Source organism: Neophocaena asiaeorientalis, unplaced genomic scaffold (genome assembly GCF_003031525.2).
Source record: "Neophocaena asiaeorientalis asiaeorientalis breed wild unplaced genomic scaffold, Neophocaena_asiaeorientalis_V1.1 scaffold180, whole genome shotgun sequence".
Taxonomy (NCBI): domain Eukaryota; kingdom Metazoa; phylum Chordata; class Mammalia; order Artiodactyla; family Phocoenidae; genus Neophocaena; species Neophocaena asiaeorientalis.
This window is the reverse complement of record NW_020173697.1, coordinates 1010951-1029627: the sequence shown is the minus strand read 5'-3', so window position 1 is coordinate 1029627 and position 18677 is coordinate 1010951. Positions and strand designations below refer to the sequence as shown.

At 39.7% G+C, this 18677-nt stretch overlaps 1 long non-coding RNA gene across 2 annotated transcripts in view; it reads right to left on the bottom strand.

Annotated features, from left to right (window-relative positions):
• Window positions 1–18677, bottom strand: part of LOC112403168 (uncharacterized) — a 57552-nt gene that overhangs the window by 10617 nt on the left and 28258 nt on the right. The window contains exon 5 of one of the 2 annotated variants that reach the window (XR_003003856.1): window positions 4653–4761. The exons of the other annotated variant lie outside the window; for it this stretch is intronic. This is a non-coding gene — a long non-coding RNA (uncharacterized LOC112403168). The remainder of the gene's footprint in view (window positions 1–4652; window positions 4762–18677) is intronic. 2 annotated transcript variants of the gene reach the window in all.

The window sequence follows — 18677 nt, the reverse complement described above, 5'->3', positions numbered from 1 at the left end:
AAAAAAAAAAAAAAAAAAAGTTGTTTGCCAACCTACAGAATGCTAAAGGACAATTAATAGTTGATTGCTTCTTGGGTTTCACTAGAAATTAAGGGTTTTTTAGAGCTTTGGATTCAAATTTAAATATGTAATTAAAGCTACTAAAATAATAAAGGAAACATTTCAGTATACAGCAGGAAAGTAGGATATATTTTTTTTAAAAAGGGAGTTTTATACATGGTTGGGCTGAGATTAGGTTAAACTTAAGTAAATGGATTTTGTTATTAAAAACAGGCTGGTGCAAGACTCGATTTGGTCCCTCTCTACTAAGGGAACAAGTTTACTTAGAATGCTTTTTTTTTTTTTTTTTTAATTTATTTTTGGCCCTGTTGGGTCTTCATTGCTGCGCGGGCTTTTCTCTAGTTGCGGTGAGCGGGGGCTTCTCTTATCGCGGAGCCTGGGCTCTAGAGCATAGGCTCAGTAGTTGTGGCGCACTGGCCCAGTTACTCCATGGCATGTGGTGATCCTCCTGGACCAGGGCTCGAACCCGTGTCCCCTGCATTGACAGGCGGATTCCCAACCACTGCGCCACCAGGGAAGTCCCTAGAATGCTGCTTTTGGTAACAGATTATGTGAACTTCCTTGCCTTTAAGTGATCTATATTTGCTTCTGAGATCTCTTCTCACTTTGGTTAAGAAACAAGTATTGTCTTACAGTGACCTGTGATCTTATTTGACCAAGTGTTTTGAAACTTTTTGAGGAACTTCCCAAATACCAAATTTTAATTAAAATTCTTTTGCCCTCCAGCTAACTTTGGGATGCTTTAGAGGGCCCTTGATGCATCTTAGAAGTATTTAACTCGTATTATTTGGTATGTTGAATTACATGGGAAGCATCATCAAGTGGGTGGTAAGCCTCCTCAGATTATACAGTACAGATAAATGTTATTAATATATTCTAGAAATTATGTAAAGCTTCTGAAATGTAGATATGTCCTGGTATAATGCTATCAGTCATAATTCTGGTTATTTGAAAATGTTGTATATCGCAGCAACCTGACTAAGCTTTTTTGTTAACACACTGTAATCTTTAACCTTGCCTTTTTAAGTCTTTAATAGACAGTTAAGCTGATGCTTTGCAAACTTGCTTCATCTTCAAGAAGATTCATAGGAAGGACTAATAAATCTTAGATTATAATACTTTTTTTTTTTTTTTTGCTGCACGACATGGCAAAATTAAGTCGCAATCTTAATTCCCCGACCGGGGATTGAACCCATGCCCCCTGCAGTGGAAGTGCAGAGTCTTAACCACTGGATCGCCAGGTTATACTCAGATTATACTGCTGAACTGGGTAAGACATTTAAAACCCTAATGGAAATCCTGATGGCTTCATAAAAAGTTAACAAAAGGATTGGTTACTAAGTGAACTGGTGAATACGGTTATGTTTATGGGTTTTGTCTGGAATATCACTGATTCTGATTTGTGTTTTCCAGATATAGGGAAGCACTTCCTCTCAAGTTACTCATGACTTACAGAAATTTGGTAAATTATACCTTACTGAGTAAAACTGAAATATTTTTCTTTTCTCTCTGGCTGGTCCCTCCAGAAACTGGAGATCCTTGGGTTCTGAGCAGCCTTATCAGGTGAATGGGCAAGACTGTCTCCTGGCATGTACAGGAATCTTCATATTTTGGGGAAGGCCTTTGGGAATTCAGTCTAAGACTCCTGAGGAGTTCCACCACAGCCAGTTTGGGAAAGCCTATGTAGTCAATTGACCAGACTTAATTTACATGTTTGTGGAGAACACTGCCTGCTTATAAGTCTACTGCTAAAAGCACATGTACAATGCTTGTGTGGCAATTGGGTATAAGTGATAAAATGTATGGCCTATAAAGTGTATACCCATTAACATACCTCTGAGCCTGTTCACAATATTTGATCAGTTTTCCCCCATCATGAGTATCTAGGCAAATATAAAAAGGAGGTCTAGCGCCAAGGGACATGATGTAGACCTGGGGCAAGAAGCTAAATCACCCTGGCATCAAGGGACATGTTTTGGTCTGTTGAAGAATTTGCAGTTAACAAGGGAGATGATGGGAAATCTGTACATATTTTGAGGTCTGGGGAAGTCATTCTAGCTGATACATGATTTAACTTAAACTTTACTGACCAGAGCAGCCTGTTTTGTGGCCTTTCAGACATGCATTGTACATCTGCCTTGGCCAGTGAGGAGTGGAATACATTTGAAAGTCAAAACTGGAGTAGATGTGGTTCAGACGTTCAAGGTAAAACTAGTGGCCATTGTGCATGTGATTTCAGGCACATTCCTATATTGCTGAAAACTTGAATTTTCTGAGCTCTGTCATACTTGGGACGCCACCAGCCATTCTCAAAGTAGTGTCTGCTGGCAGATGGCAGCTGCAACTACATGACCTCAAGATCTCTTGTAACTATTAAATTTTTAGACAATAAAATTGTTTTAGTCAGATGTCAGCAGAAAAAGGAGATGTGCAGTGATCAAATTGCCCGTTATATATATGTTAATTCCACATCAGAAGTTAAAACCTACTTAGATGAAAGTACACAACTGGCTACCTGGCTACAAGTCTCCCCCAAAGTGCCAGGTCCAGACTGGTTTTCAGGCTTATTCTCCTGAATTCCTCAGGGAATGAGATTTTTATTATACAAGACTCAGATCCAGGACTTGGAACTCGAGAATATTTCCAGCTCTGTGCCCATTTCCCAAATCAAGGTAGGACTATGTCCCATTTCAGGAGGAAGTAGCCAGAGTGGTAATCACCCCATTCCCTGAAAGAATTAGGGAAAGATAAAACAGGATTGGAGGTGGAAATCAAATCACTGTGAAATGGAGTTCCTCTGCTGAGTTTATGATTAATCTCTCTATCCAAAACACCGTTCCCCTCTTGTTGTCCAACACCTTCTCCTCAAGATTGAGGAGTATCAAAGAAAAGGGAAGAATTGTAATATGGAGGAACAAATCTGACTCCGTATTAGATCTGCTCCTTTTACTTTAACCTTATTTAACCTTTGTGTTCTATTGCCTGTGCTTAGTCATGCTGGCTCTGCATCTTTTGTAAAAAAGAATGCTGCCTAGCCTGAAATATACAGGGTAACCTAACCTTGACCTGACCAGAGAATAACAGGAACATCAGGACCTTACTGACCTGGCCTACGTAGACAGCTACATCCAACACAAAGAAGGGTGCAACAACTAACCACGCCCCTCCCTCATCTTGCCTTTAAAGGGCTTTGCTAAAAGCCTTTCGGGAGTTGCAGCTTAAGGCATAAGCCACCCATCTCCTTGCCTGGCCCTGCAATAAACATTTCTCTGCTCCAAACTCCGATGTTTCAGTATTGTTTGGCCTCACTGTGCATCGAACACACAATGTGTGTGTGCTGTACGTTATGTGTAGAATGTGTGTGTGGTATGCATGATGTGGTGTTTGTGTGGTGTATATGGTGTGTGTCTGTGGTTTGGTGTGTGTGGTCTGTGTGCGTGGTATATGTATGTGTGTGGTCTGTGTGTATGGGGGGGTATTTCCAGTGTGTGGTCTGTGTGTTTGTGGTTTGTGTGCTGTCTGTGGGGTGTGTGTATGTGTGTGTCATCTGTATGGTGTGCATGGCGTGTGTGTGTGGTATATGTGTCTGTAATTTGTGTGGTGTCCGTGGTGTGTGTCATGTGTTTGGTGTATGTGTGTGTATGGTATATGTGTATGTGGTGTGTATCTTCTGTGCTGTGTTTACAGGTGTGTTTGGTGTGTGGTATATGTGTGGAGTGCATAGTGTATGTGTGTGGTCTGTGTGTATAAGAAGTCTGTGTGGTGTGCATGTGTGTGTGGTGTGTGGTATGTGTATCTTTGGTTTGTGTGGTGTCTGTGGTATGTCTGGTGTGTGGTATGTGTCCTGTTTGGTGTATGTGTGATATACGTATGTGTGGTGTTTGTGATGTGGTTTGTGTGATCTGTGTTGGGAACATGTCTGTGGTGTGGGGGGTGTGCTGTGTGTGTGGTTTGTGTGGTGTCCGTGATATGTGTTGTGTGTGTGGTATGTGTGTGGTGTATGTTTGTGTCTGATATATGTGTATGTGCGGGTGTGGCGTATGTGGTGTATGTGTGTAGTGTATCTGGTGTGTGTGGTCTGTATGTGGGTTTTGTGTTGTCTGTGGTATATGTGTTGTGTGTGTGAGGTCTGTGTATGTGGTGTGCATGGTTTGTGTGTGGTGTGCTGTGTGTGGGTGAGGCATGTGGTATATGTGTGGTGTATATGTGTGTCTGAATGTGTTGTGGTATTTGTGTGGGTGGTGTATGTCTTTGCTTGTGGTATTTGTGTGTGTGATCTATGTGGTGTGGTGTGTGTATGTGTGGTGTGTGTATGTGTGGTGTATGTGTGTGGTCTCTGTGTGTGGTATGTTGTGTTTGTATGGTGTGTGTGGTTTGTGTTGTATGTGTAGTGCGTGTGTGTTTTGCATGGTGTGTGTGGTGTGTTTTTGGTGTGTGTGTCGTGTGTGAGGTCTGTGTGTGGTTTGTGCCGTGTGTAGTGTGTGGTGCTTGTACACAGTACCCGTAATGTCCTGACATTGTCCTCTGTATGTATGGGATGAGTGTTCTGTCTTCCCAGGTGTCACAGGGGTGTCCTTTTCTTTTCCTCGCACCTTGCTTTACACACACAGGAAAACCAACGACAGGGGAGACTTGGCAGTAGCTTGGAGCCAGACCCACTTCCGGTTAGTTTAAAGAACATTTACGGATGAAATGGCCAATCTGAAGTATAAAACAAAAAGAGGTTGTGGGGAGGGAGACAGGTTAAAAAGAGGAAGCAGGAGGAGGAGAAGGAGAAAACCGTGTGAACTTTAGCACATTATACTTGTGGTCACACAGAACAAATTCCTTTTTACTCGGTACATAAACTTGTCCTAAGCAATGTGCTCGAAGGGAAAATTCCCAAGCTGCAGTGCTAGGTTCAGAGTCATCTATCAAGTTAATCATGATCTATTTTCTTGCCCTGAATAGCGTCAGCTGGAATGTGTTACATTCCATCCCAGGAAGGGAATCCAAGGGAACAATTCCCAGCAAGCAACTGTTCAGTCTGCAGAGTGAAAACCTCCAAGTCCTTTCATTACTGTTCACAATATTTTTCCATCATCTTCCAATTGGGGAGATATAGTCAAATGGGAAAATAAGGATTGGAACATACATTATGCAGTTTTGGAACCAACACGGTGTTGGTGTCAGGAGAGACCAAGATTCCAATCAGAAGGCAAGGAGAGGTTTGGTACAAGATATTCACTTATGGAGGGTGGAAAAAATAAGGTGGGCCTGGTACATACAAGTTTGGCACAAACTTATAAGAGTACAAATGCTTAACTCAGTTCCTTTCACAAGTACCTGAAATAAGTGGTTGGCCTAATGATATTTTAGCATTCAGCTATGTAATATTTGACAGAATAATGGAATATGCAAAACTATAAAAATGTAGTAAATTGTACACTGTGAATTGTAAAAATGAATATCAATTTGAGTGATACAACAGATTTAAAATGTAAATTTTTATAATTCTGAAGTGTTATTATATTCATTTACTTCATTTGAGATAAAAAATGCCAATATTCTATTTGCTCACAGACCTGATGTAGCCACCTTAACCATGAATGTCCACAGGGGAAAAAAATGAATTGGGCTATAAACTAGTTTCTCTAGTTTATGAATTATTGTCAGCCATGAGTTCTCTCCCTCTTCCAAATTTGGGCCTGATATTAATAGTACAAAGGGCATATGTATCTATACATGAAAAGGAGCAAGCTGGGAATTTTCTGGATTACGTGGGCTAACAAAAAATTTCTCGTGGAATACACAATGAATTGAAGCAATATTTTAAAAGAAAATTTACCTAATTATGATTTATCAAGTTAATTTCTTCTATTCTTCCTTATTTGGATGTGAGTAAATAGTCTACAGACAAAAGATATTTTCCTATTGTACTAAAGAATCACATTATCCAGTTTTTGGCATTGGTCTAGAGTCTAGACATTTTTGTATCAATATTATACAAAAAAAATCACTAGAATTTAACCTAATTGACTACTCAAGGTACTAGATTAAAAGTCAGTGAATCCACCCAGGAGACAAGCAAGCACAGGTGCACAGCAGTTGACCCCTGGCATGCCAGCTGTTGCCTTTTGGGTTCATGTGAATGTGGGGAGGGTGGAAAAGAGCGAATTTGTTGACAAAATTTGCTAGTCACCCAAGGCCAGATTTTTTGCCTTGGATTGTTTTGGGAGAACCCTGCCAACATTTAGGGAAGATGATAACTTGGACATTTGCCTATAATTCCTGTAACCCCTCCCAGCTGGAGCTAAGTATTAGCGTGAAAACACATTAAAATGGTCCTCCAAGGTTCAGCACCTCTAGGCTGCCTTAATCTGCTCCCCGTTCCATTTCACCTCAATTCTAAAAGCTCCATGTGTTGTTCTTCTATCCCAGCAATGCCGAGTTGCATCAAGTTGGCCGAGCCAGCAAGCTTTTGGGAGTTGGTGGAGGAGAACATTTTGAAATCATCTAAAAAGAACATGCTTTTTAATTACAAGAGGGTGGGAAGTGAGGAGACTTCTCCCCAGATAATTGGACCCAAATGGAAACAAGGCTTTGCAAAAATGGAATTATTGAAAAATATCAGTAACAGTGATGTCTAGATGGTAACTCAAACAGTGGCTCCCTAACAAAATCCACCGATTTATCCATTCCCTGATGAAGACCTTTACTCAGTGTTTCCTCTGAGAAACACTGCCAAGCACGTGGGTGGGTGTTAGACAACACTCATGTGTAAGGGACATGGCCCTGCTCGGAGAGCCATTCTCAGAGCTCCAAATGGACAAGGACAGCTGCCTGATGCCGTTAGTCTCTCTACCGCTGACATTTCCTCACATAAGCCAAAAGGAGGAGTCTGTGACTCAAAAGGTCCTTAGAAGTATTTCATGGCTCCACCCTTTTCAACTGACAGGCATCAGAGAAAGATCCTGACAAGGGATAGCTGAGCACACTAATGACACAAAGCATGGCTTAAGTGAACTCATCCTTGTTTTGAAACCCACTGATAAACACAAAACATTTTGCAGATAAAACAACAGAGGCAGAGAACAGAAGGTGGTGCCAGGGGTCAGTGGGGGAGGAGGGGGCTGACTACCGAGGGCAGCAGAGGGAGCTTTCTGTGGGAGGGAGTGCTTGGTTCTGCGTCCTGACTGTGGTACATCTATGACTCTGTGCATTTCTCAAAGTTTACAGAAACGTACATACACAAAAGTGAATTGTACTGTATGCCCATTCACAGTAAACTTAAAGAAAAGGGGACCCTCATGCACTGTTGGTGGGAATGTAAATTGGTGCAGCCACTATGGAAAATAGTATGGAGGTTCCTTAAAAAACTCCAAATAGAGCTACCATACGATCCAGCAATCCCACTCCTGGGCATATATCAGAAGAAAACGTATATTTGAAAAGATACATGCACCCCAATGTTCACAGCAGCACTATTTACACAAGCCAAGACATGGAAGCAACCTAATGTCCATCAACAGAGAAATGGATAAAGAAGATGTGGTATATATACACAATGGAATATTACTCAGCCATAAAAAGGAATGAAATAAGCCATTTGCAGCAACATGGATGAACCTAGAGATGGTCATACTAAGGGAAGTAAGCCAGGCAAAGACAAATACTGTATCACTTATATGTATAATCTAAAATATGACACAAATGAACTTACTTACAAAACAGAAATAGACTCACAGACACAGAAAACAAACTTATAATTATCAAAGGGAAAAGGGGGTGGGGAGGGATAAATTAGGGGTTTTGGATTAGCAGGTACACACTACTATATATAAAATAGATAACAAGGTCCCACTGTATAGCACAAGGAACTATATTTAATATCTTGTAGTAAACCATAATGGAAAAGAATGCAAAAGAATATAAACATGCACACACATATCTGAATCACTATGCTGTACAACAGAAACTAATACAACATTGTAAGTCAACTATACTTAAATAAAAAAACTTTTTTAAAGTGAACTCAAAAATTATATACATAACACTATCTTTAGTCAAGTGTGGAAACAGAGACCATAAAATAACCCATTGGAAATATACAGCACTTTCCAGGTTAAAACTCTTCAATGTAATTTAAACTGTATACTCCCATTTGTCTTGACTTTAAAAGATTAGGAGACATGTTGATATGAAGATAAATGTTTAATAGATGTATCGGACAAAAATAAAACTCTGTCTCCTAACAAACAGCCAGAGCAAGAACTTTTTGTCCCCAGAGACAGAGTGTGCAGTGACAGCACAGTTCAAGACCCCATTCCAACCGCGTCCATCAAATTGGGCACTGAGCCTGATCCACCTTTGTATTTTCAGCACTGTTTTGCTCAGAGTAGGTGCTCAAAAAATCTTGTTTTACCTAAAGTGAAGTGAGGAGAAGGCTTCTGGCGGGTACATACAGAGCAGAAGCTCAGAAGTATCCCCAGTGTGGGATCCATGTAACTTCAAGTTAATTTTGCCACCGTGTGTAAACCAAGACTGCCCAAGGTATTTTCATTTAGTTTGGAAGTCACTCAAGGTGGAGTTCAGAATTAAGAAATTGGATGCTATCTTGGATATTGGTGATGGGCCATGAAAAATAAATTAGGTCCTTTAAATACTAAGTACTGTATAAAACAACCCAGGAGTTAGCCAGAGAAAAAAATGGCAAAGCCAATTTTTAAATAAACTTTTCTGTAATCAATCAAATCTTTTTAGAATTCAGATACTATAACAGACTCAGAATTTGGTCATAGTAAGAAAGCTGCCAAAATAACAACATAAAATAAATGTAGAACACTTCATTTTTACGAATTTGTTTTTTCAAAAGAAAACAGAGATGCTGCCAAGTATCCCTCAGCAACCTCCCAACTGGGTAAAGCACTAATATATGCTATTTAAAAATTATAAAGAATCCGTTAAATTGCCAAGATCTCAGATTTCATGTATTGAGGATTTTGTTTTGATGGGAAGCAAATGCTATACACTCTCTATTGGAATTAGGTATTTTTGGATGTGAGCAGTTTTCTTCAAACTGAAAGAAGAATGCTGTATAAATGAGAGTGAATAATAAATACTTGCCTGTGGAGTCCTCTCTCAGCGTCAGACAGCAACAAAGCAGCCTGCAGGAAGGAGGAAGAAACTGGCCTGGGCTCGTGGATCCCCCCTTCCAGGTTTAGACAGGGAACAGGTGACCTTCAGCTCCTTTGGAGTTCCTGCTACATTGGGGGAGGCTTGTTCCTGCCGCCTTATTGTCTACACGAGGCCACTGACTCTGTTAGAGGCCTCTGTTGTTGCTTATCTTGCTTTGTAGCTACCTAGGCTCTGTGCCTGTCTGCCCGACTCTCTAGTACACCAATGACAGCCTTTCCAGGGGTCTTACCTTCACTGGGTGGCCGAACATCTGGCCCACCCCAGGCAGAGAACCCAGAAAGAGTTAGGAACAAGGGCTACAGTTCTGGCCCTTTCCTATCTCTTCTTTTTTCCCCTTCCCTCTCTCTCTCACCTGTTTATCATTGGTACGCACCATAATGTGTTTACCAGGTGGTATAAGCTGTTATAGCAGAAGGTTACAAGGCTTTTAATTGGTGCAGAAGCCTGCACTGGGCATCTCTTATAAGCATTCCACCAAGCCAGGCATAGGGAGATGAGAGAGGAGTGGGACCCACCCCCTCCCTCCCTCTTGGCATTCACAGTCTAAATGACTGAGATCAACTCACAGGCGTATTGATTTGTCAGGTAGACCCTGGTTCCTGAGCAAGTGGTCATAAAGACTGTACGAAAAAAGAAACAAACAAAACCAACAAAAAACCAAATCGCCTTTCCTCCAAAGCAAATTAAATGACAGAGATCCAAATTGGATCACTTAACATTTTCTGTTTTAAATGTACTTAAGAACATTTGCTTATTACTAAGACAAGTTTTTGTTTTATACAACCTTAGAGAAGCCCTATGACTTTTGTCTTTATTTCCTTTTAATACAGTTCATTGAAATTATCTGGATTTGGCACCTTGATTTGTTACTTTTTAGCATTATGTGAACTTTTAGAAACAATCATCCTAACAGCCATGTAATATAAGTTTTATTTAATAGTTTTTAAAAGTGAGGTATGTTCATGGTTTAGTACCAAAAAGTGACTAAAAGGAACAAATCTCATGAAATTATCAGTGGGCTCTAGGAAACAAAGCATTAAAAGAAACCTCTGTGAGCAATAGACTTTGAACATATTTCCCCCCAAAGATCAAAGGGTAAGATTAATATTTCACAAATGTGATGATTTTTTAACCTTTGAAGGTTAGGTATTTACAAAGAAATAAAAGCTGAAAATATTATATATTTTTTGAAAATTAAAAGAAAAATAGCAGCTCAGTTCATGTGATGAAATAATATTGACTACGCACCAAGTTTTTAAAGTCCATTAGCCCTGGATACTGAGATTAGAAATGCAGTATAGACCGAGTTAGGATAAAATCATCTGATTGACTTATGGGAATAAATTCCAGGTTTATTTGAAGGCAAAGAATTAAAATCACCCTCTACAATGTCCAACACACAGTCAGTTCTTAATAAATACTGGGTGCATGGGGGGGAAAACAATGCATTTTGGGCTTGGAGGTTTAAAAAAGTCTTTGACTCTTCTTGGTTTCTTGATTGTGGTTAAGCATACTGACCTGGATTCTGGATGAGAATCACCGTATCCATGGGGCAGCTCAGCAGGAAAACCAAAACAGTCTCCTCTTAAGCTTCTACCAATCCTCACCCCCCAGGCACACTGTTTTATACTCAAATGAGTATTTAATTCAATTAAAAAATTTAAATGCATTTTGAGCTTATTTTTGTGTATGGTGTTAGGGAGTGATCTAATCTCATACTTTTACATGTACCTGTCCAGTTTTCCCAGCACCACTTATTGAAGAGGCTGTCCTTTCTCCACTGTACATTGCTGCCTCCTTTATCAAAGATAAGGTGACCATATGTGCGTGGCTTTATCTCTGGGCTTTCTATCCTGTTCCATTGATCTATCTTTCTGTTTTTGTGCCAGTACCATACTGTCTTGATTACTGTAGCTTTGTAGTATAGTCTGAAGTCAGGGAGCCTGATTCCTCCAGCTTCGTTTTTCGTTCTCAAGATTGCTTTGGCTATTCGGGGTCTTTTGTGTTTCCATACAAATTGTGAAATTTTTTATTCTAGTTCCGTGAAAAATACCACTGGTAGTTTGATAGGGATTGCATTGAATCTGTAGATTGCTTTGGGTAGTAGAGTCATTTTCACAATGTTGATTCTTCCAATCCAAGAGCATGGTATATCTCTCCATCTATTTGGATCATCTTTAATTTCTTTCATCAGTGTCTTATAATTTTCTGCATACAGGTCTTTTGTCTCCTTAGGTAGGTTTATTCCTAGATATTTTATTCTTTTTGTTGCAATGGTAAATGGGAGTGTTTTCTTGATTTCACTTTCAGATTTTTCATCATTAGTATATAGGAATGCCAGAGATTTCTGTGCATTAATTTTGTATCCTGCTACTTTACCAAATTCATTGATTAGCTCTAGTAGTTTTCTGGTAGCATCTTTAGGATTCTCTATGTATAGTATCATGTCATCTGCAAACAGTGACAGCTTTACTTCTTCTTTTCCGATTTGGATTCCTTTTATTTCCTTTTCTTCTCTGATTGCTGTGGCTAAAACTTCCAAAACTATGTTGAATAAGAGTGGTGAGAGTGGGCAACCTTGTCTTGTTCCTGATCTTAGTGGAAATGCTTTCAGTTTTTCACCATTGAGGATGATGTTGGCTGTGGGTTTGTCATATATGGCCTATATTATGTTGAGGAAAGTTCCCTCTATGCCTACTTTCTGCAGGGTTTTTATCATAAATGGGTGTTGAATTTTGTTGAAAGCTTTCTCTGCATCTATTGAGATGATCATATGGTTTTTTTCCTTCAATTTGTCAATATGGTTTATCACATTAATTGTTTTGCATATATTGAAGAATCCTTGCATTCCTGGAATAAACCCCAGTTGATCATGGTGTATGATCCTTTTAATGTGCTGTTGGATTCTGTTTGCTAGTATATTGTTAAGGATTTTTGCATCTATGTTCATCAGTGATATTGGCCTGTAGTTTTCTTTCTTTGTGACATCCTTGTCTGGTTTTGGTATCAAGGTGATGGTGGCCTCGTAGAATGAGTTTGGGAGCGTTCCTCCCTCTGCTATATTTTGGAAGAGTTTGAGAAGGATGCAGAGGACACGGGTTTGTGCCCCGGTCCAGGAAGATCCCACATGCCGCGGAGCGGCTGGGTCAGTAAGCCATGGCCGCTAAGCCTGCGCATCCGGAGCCTGTGCTCCGCAACGGGAGAGGCCACAACAGTGAGAAGCCCACGTACCGCAAAAAAAATAAATAAATTTAAAAGAAAAAACAAAAAAAACCCCATGAATCTCATTCACAACCCCCCTCAGAGACACACACCCAGAATTATGTTTGACCAAATGTCTGGGCACCCCTTGGTCCAGTAAAGTTAACACATACAAATTAACCTTCACACCAGGTGAGACGCAACTGTACGATTAAATGAGTGCTGATAAATTTACATGCAAAAAATTATGCTTTTATCATAAGTTCAAGTTTTGGTTACAGAACATTTGAAGATTTAATGAACCATTTTAAGGGGAAATTAGTTAGCCTTTGCAGTGTTACCAGGAAACTATTGTTTAACCAAAAACAATTCGAAAAATATTAGCCACTATTTAATTAGCTCATTAATTCATCTATCAGTCATGCATGTGTTCAGCAGACCTTAGTTGGGTATTATTTTGTGCCAGGCACTGTGCCAGACACAGGGTGTTCCGATGCCAAAGGAGAGAAACCCATTCCTGTCAGCCAGGAACTTACTGTCTAGTAGGTGAGACAGCCAAATAAATTAGAAAGTAAAGTGGGTTACTGAATATGCTTTTTTTTGAGATATAATTGACATATAACATTATATTAGTTTCAGATTGGAGGTAGAGACAAGATAGTGGAGTGGAAGGACTTGAGTTCACCTCCTTTCATGGAAACTCCAAAATCACAACTAATTGCTCACAACCAGTGATAACAAAGACTGCAACCTACCCCAAAAGATATTCTATACCTAAAGACAAAGAAGAGGCCACAAGATGGTAGGAGGGGCACTTTCACGATATAATCAAATCCCATACCCACTGGGTGGGCAACTCACAAACTGGAAAATAATTATATTGCAGAGGTTCTCTCACAGGAGTGAGAGTTCTGAGCCCCATGTCAGGCTCCCCAGCCTGGGAGGAGACCCTAGAGCATTTGGCTTTGAAGGCCAACAGGGCTTGAGTGAAGGAGCTCCACAGGACTGGGGGAAACAGAGACTCCTCTCTTGGAGGGCGTGCACAAGGTTTCACGTGCACTGGGATCCAGGGCAAAGCAGTGACTCCATAGGAGCCTGGGCCAGACCTACCTGTGGGTCCTGGAGGCAGGGATCGGCTGTGGCTCACTGCGGGGGGAAGGACACTGGTGGTGGAGGCCCCAGGGAATATTCATACGCATGAGCTCTCCTGGAGGTCACCATTTTTGCACCGAGACCTGGCCCCACCCAACAGCCTGCAGGCTCCAGTGCTGGGATGCCTCAGGCCAGACAACCAACGGGGGTGGGGGGACACAGCCCCACCCATCAACAGACATGATGCCTAAAGTCATGTCCTAAGCCCACAGCCACCCCTAAACACACCCTTGACACGGCCCTGCCCACCAGAGGGACAAGACCTACCTCTACCCACTAGTGGGCAGGCATCAGTCCCGCACACCAGGAAGCCTACAAAAGCCCCTGGACAAACCTCACCACCAGGGGACATACACCAGAAGCAAGAGGAACTACAATCCTGAAACATGCAGACCGGAGACCACAAACACAGAAAGTTAGACAAAAGGAGATGGCAGAGAAATATGTTCCACATGAAGGAACAAGATAAAATGCCAGAAGAACAACGAAGTGAAGTGGAGATAGGCAATCTGTCTGAAAAAGAATTCAGAATAATGATGGTAAAGGTGATCCAAGATCTTGAAAAAAGAATGGAGGCACAGACCAAGAAGATACAAGAAATGTTTAACAAAGAGCAAGAACATATAAAGAACAAACAGAGATGAACAATACGATATCTGAAATGAAAAATATACCAGAAGGAATCAAAAGCAGAATTAATGAGGCAGAAAAATGAATAAGTGAGCTGTAAGACAGATTGGTGGAAATCACTACTGTGGAACAGAATAAAGAAAAAAGAATGAAAGGAAATGAGGACAGTATAAGAGACCTCTGGGACAAAATTAAATGCACCGACATTTGCATTATAGGGGTCCCAGAAGGAGGAAAGAGAGAGAAAGGGCATGAGAAAATATTTGAAGAGATTATAGCCAAAAACTTCCCTAACATGAGAAAGGAAACACTCAAGTCCAGGAAGCACAGAGAGTCCCATACAGGATAAACCCAAGGAGGAACATGCCGACACACATATTAATCAAAAATAACAAAATAAACGACAAAGAGAAAATATTAAAATCAACAAGGGAAAAGCAACAAATAACATACAAGGGAATTCCCATAAGGTTATCAGCTGACTTTTCAGCAGAAACTCTGCAGGCCAGAAGGGAGTAGCAGGATGTATTTAAAGTGATGAAAGAGAAAAACCTACAATGAAGAATATTCAGCAAGGCTCTTGTTCAGATTCAATGGAGAAATCAAAAGCTTTACAGAAAAGCAAAAGCTAAGGAACAATAAATGCTAAAGGAACTCCTCTAGGTGGAAAAGAAAAGGCTACAAGTAGAAACAAGAAAATTACGAATGGGAAAGCTCACCAGTAAAGGCAAACACACCATAAAGGTAGGAAATCATTCACAAACAAATATGATCTCAAAAGCAGCAATCGTGAGGGCACTACAAACGCAGGGTATTGGAAATGCATTTGAAATTAAGAGACCAGTAACTTAAAACAATCTTGTATATATAAAGACTGCTGTATCAAACCTCATGGTAACTGCAGACCAAAAATCTACAATAGATACCCACACAAAAAAGAAAAAGCGATCCAAACACTAAAGATACTCATCAAATCACAAATGAAGAGATGAAAAGAGGAAGGGAAGAAAAGAGACCTACAAAACAAATCCAAAACAATTACGAGAATGGTGATAAGAACATACATATTGGTAATTATCTTAAATGTAAACAGATTAAATGCTCCAACTAAAAAACACAGACTGGCTAAATGGATACAAAAACAAGACCCATATATATATGCTGTCTACAAGAGACCCACTTCAGATCTAGGGACACATACACAGTGAAAGTGAAAGGATGGGAAAAGGTATTCCATGCAAATGGAAATCAAAAGAAATCTGGGATAGCGATATTCATATAAGACAATATATACTTTAAAATAAAGACTGTTACAAGAGACAAAGAAGGACACTTCATAATGATCAAGGGATCAATCCAAGAAGATATAACAGTTGTCAATATATATGCATCCAACATAGAAGCACCTCAATATATAAGGCAAATGTTAACAGCCATAAAAGGAGAAATTGACAGTAACACAATAATACTGGGGGACTTTAACAGCCCACTTACATCAATGGACAGATCATCCAGAGAGAAAATCAATATAGAAACACGGGCCTTAAATGACACATAAAACCAGATGGACTTAATTATGGAGCATTCCATTAGAAAGCAGCAGTATACACATTCTTCTCAGGTGCACATAGAACATTCTCCAGAATAGATCACATGCTGGGCCACAAAGCAAGCCTCAGTAAATTTAAGAAAACTGAAATCATATCAAGCATCTTTTCCAACAGCAACACTATGAGATTCAAAATCAACTACAAGAATAAAACTGTAAAAAAACACAAACCCGTGGAGGCTAAACAATATGTTACTAAACAACAAATGGATCACTGAAGAAATCAAAGAGGAAATCAAACAATATCTAGAGTCAAATGAAAATGAAAAAAAGATGATCTAAAACCTATGGTGTGCAGCAAAAGCTGTTCAGGGAAGTTTATAGCAATACATCTTACCTTAGGAAACAAGAAAAATCTCAAACAACCTAATCTTACACCTAAAGCCACCAGAGAAAAAAGAACAAAGCCCAAAGTTAGTAGAAGGAAAGAAATGATAAAGATCGGAGCAGAAATAAATGAAATTGAGACAAAATAGAAAAGATCAATGAAACTAAAAGCTGGTTCTTTGAAAAGATAAACAAAATTGATAAACCTTCAGCCAGACCCATCAAGAAAAAGAGGGAGAGGGCTCAAATCAATAATATTAGAAATGAAAAAGAAGTTACAACAGACATTACAGCAATACAAGAGCAGTAAGAGAGTACTACAGGTACCTATACTCCAATAAAATGGACAACCTAGATGGACAAATTCTTAGAAAGGTACAACCTTCTAAGACTGAACCAGGAAGAAGTGGAATATATGAACAGACCAATCACAAATACTGAAATTGAAACTGATTAGAAACTCCCAACAAATGGAAGTCCAGGCCCAGATGGCTTCACAGGCGAATTCTATCAAACACTTAGAGAAGAGTTAACACCTACCCTTCCAAAACTCTTCCAAAAAACTGAAGAGGAAGGAACACTCCCAAGCTCATTCTACGAGGCCACCATTACCCTGATACCAAAACCAGACAAAGAAACCACAAAAAAAGAAAATTACAGGCCAATATCACTGATGAACATAGACGCAAAAATCCTCAACAAAATACTAGCAAACAGAATCCGACAGCACATTAAAAAGATCATACACCATGACCAAGTGGGATTTATCTCAGGGATGCAAGGATTCTTCAATATCTGCAAATCAATCAGTGTGATACACCACACTAACAAAATGAAGAATAAAAAACTTATGATCATCTCAATAGATGCAGAAAAAGCTTTTGACAAAATTCAACACCATTTATGATAAAAATGCCTCAACATAATAAAGGCCATACATGACAAACCCAGAGCAAACATCATACTCAACAATGAAAAGCTGAAAACATTTCCTCTAAGATCAGGAACAAGATAAGGATGTCCACTCTCACCACTTTTATTCAACATAGTTTTGGAAGTCCTAGCCATGGCAATCAGAGAAGAAAAAGAAATAAAAGAATCCAAACTGGAAAGTAAGAAGTAAAACTGTCAGTCTGCAGATGACATGATAGTATATATAGAAAACCTTAATGACGCTACCATAAAACTACTAGAGCTCAGCAATGAATTCAGTAAAGTTGCAGGATAGAAAATTAATATACAGAAATCTCTTGCATTTCTATACACTAACAATAAGAGATCAGAAAGAGAAATTAAGGAAACAATGCCATTTACCATTGCATCAAAAAGCAAAAAATACCTAGGAACAAACATACCTAAGGAGGCAACAGACCTCTACACAGAAAACTATAAGACACTGATGAAAGAAATTGAAGATGACATAAACAGATGGAAAGATATACCACATGCTGTGACTGAAAGAATGCCATCAAAATGAATATACTACCCAAGGCAATCTAGAGATTCAATGCAATCCCTATCAAATTACCAATGACAACTTTCACAGAACTAGAACAAAAACTTTTAATATTGGTATGGAACAGAAAAGACCCGGAATAGCCAAAGCAATCCTGACAGAGAAAAATGGAGCTGAAGGAATCCGACTCCCTGACTTCAGACTATACTACAAAGCTACAGTAATCAAAACAGTATAGTACTGGCACCAAAACAGAAATGTACATCAATGGGACAAGATAGTAAGCCCAGATATAAACCCACGCACCATGGTCAAAGGAGACAAGAATATACAATGAATGTAAGACAGTCTCTCTTCAGTAAGTGCTGCTGAGAAAACTGGACAGCCACATGTAAAAGAATGAAATTACAATACTCTCTGACCAGCATAAACACACACAAAAAAACTCAAAATGGATTAAAGACCTAAATTTAAGACCATATACTATAAAACACTTAGAGGAAAACATAGGCAGAACACCCTAGGACATAAGTTGCAGCAATATCTTTTTGGGTCCACCTCCTACAGTAATGAAAATGAAAACAAAAACAAATGGAACCTAATTAAACTTAAAAGCCTTTGCACAGCAAAAGAAACCATAAACAAAATGAAAAGTCAACAAACAGAATGGGAGACAATATTTGCCAGAAAATATTTGCCAATGAAGTGACCGACATGGGATTAATCTCCAAAATATACAAACAGCTCATACAGCTCAATGTCAAAAAAACCAATCAAAAAATGGACAGAAGATCTAAATAGACATTTCTCCAAAGGAGACAAACAGATGGCCCAAAAGCACGTGAAAAGATGCTTAACATCACTAATACAATGAGGTATCACCTCATACGAGTTAGAATAGCCATCATCAAAAATTCTACAGGGAGTGGAGTCAAGATGGCGGACTAGAAGGACGCAGAATTCGCGTCTCCTCACAACTAGGGCACCTACCAGGCACCGGTGGGGGACCACAGATACCTAAGGGGACGGGAGGAACCCCCAAGGACTGAGTAGGACGTGGGGTGT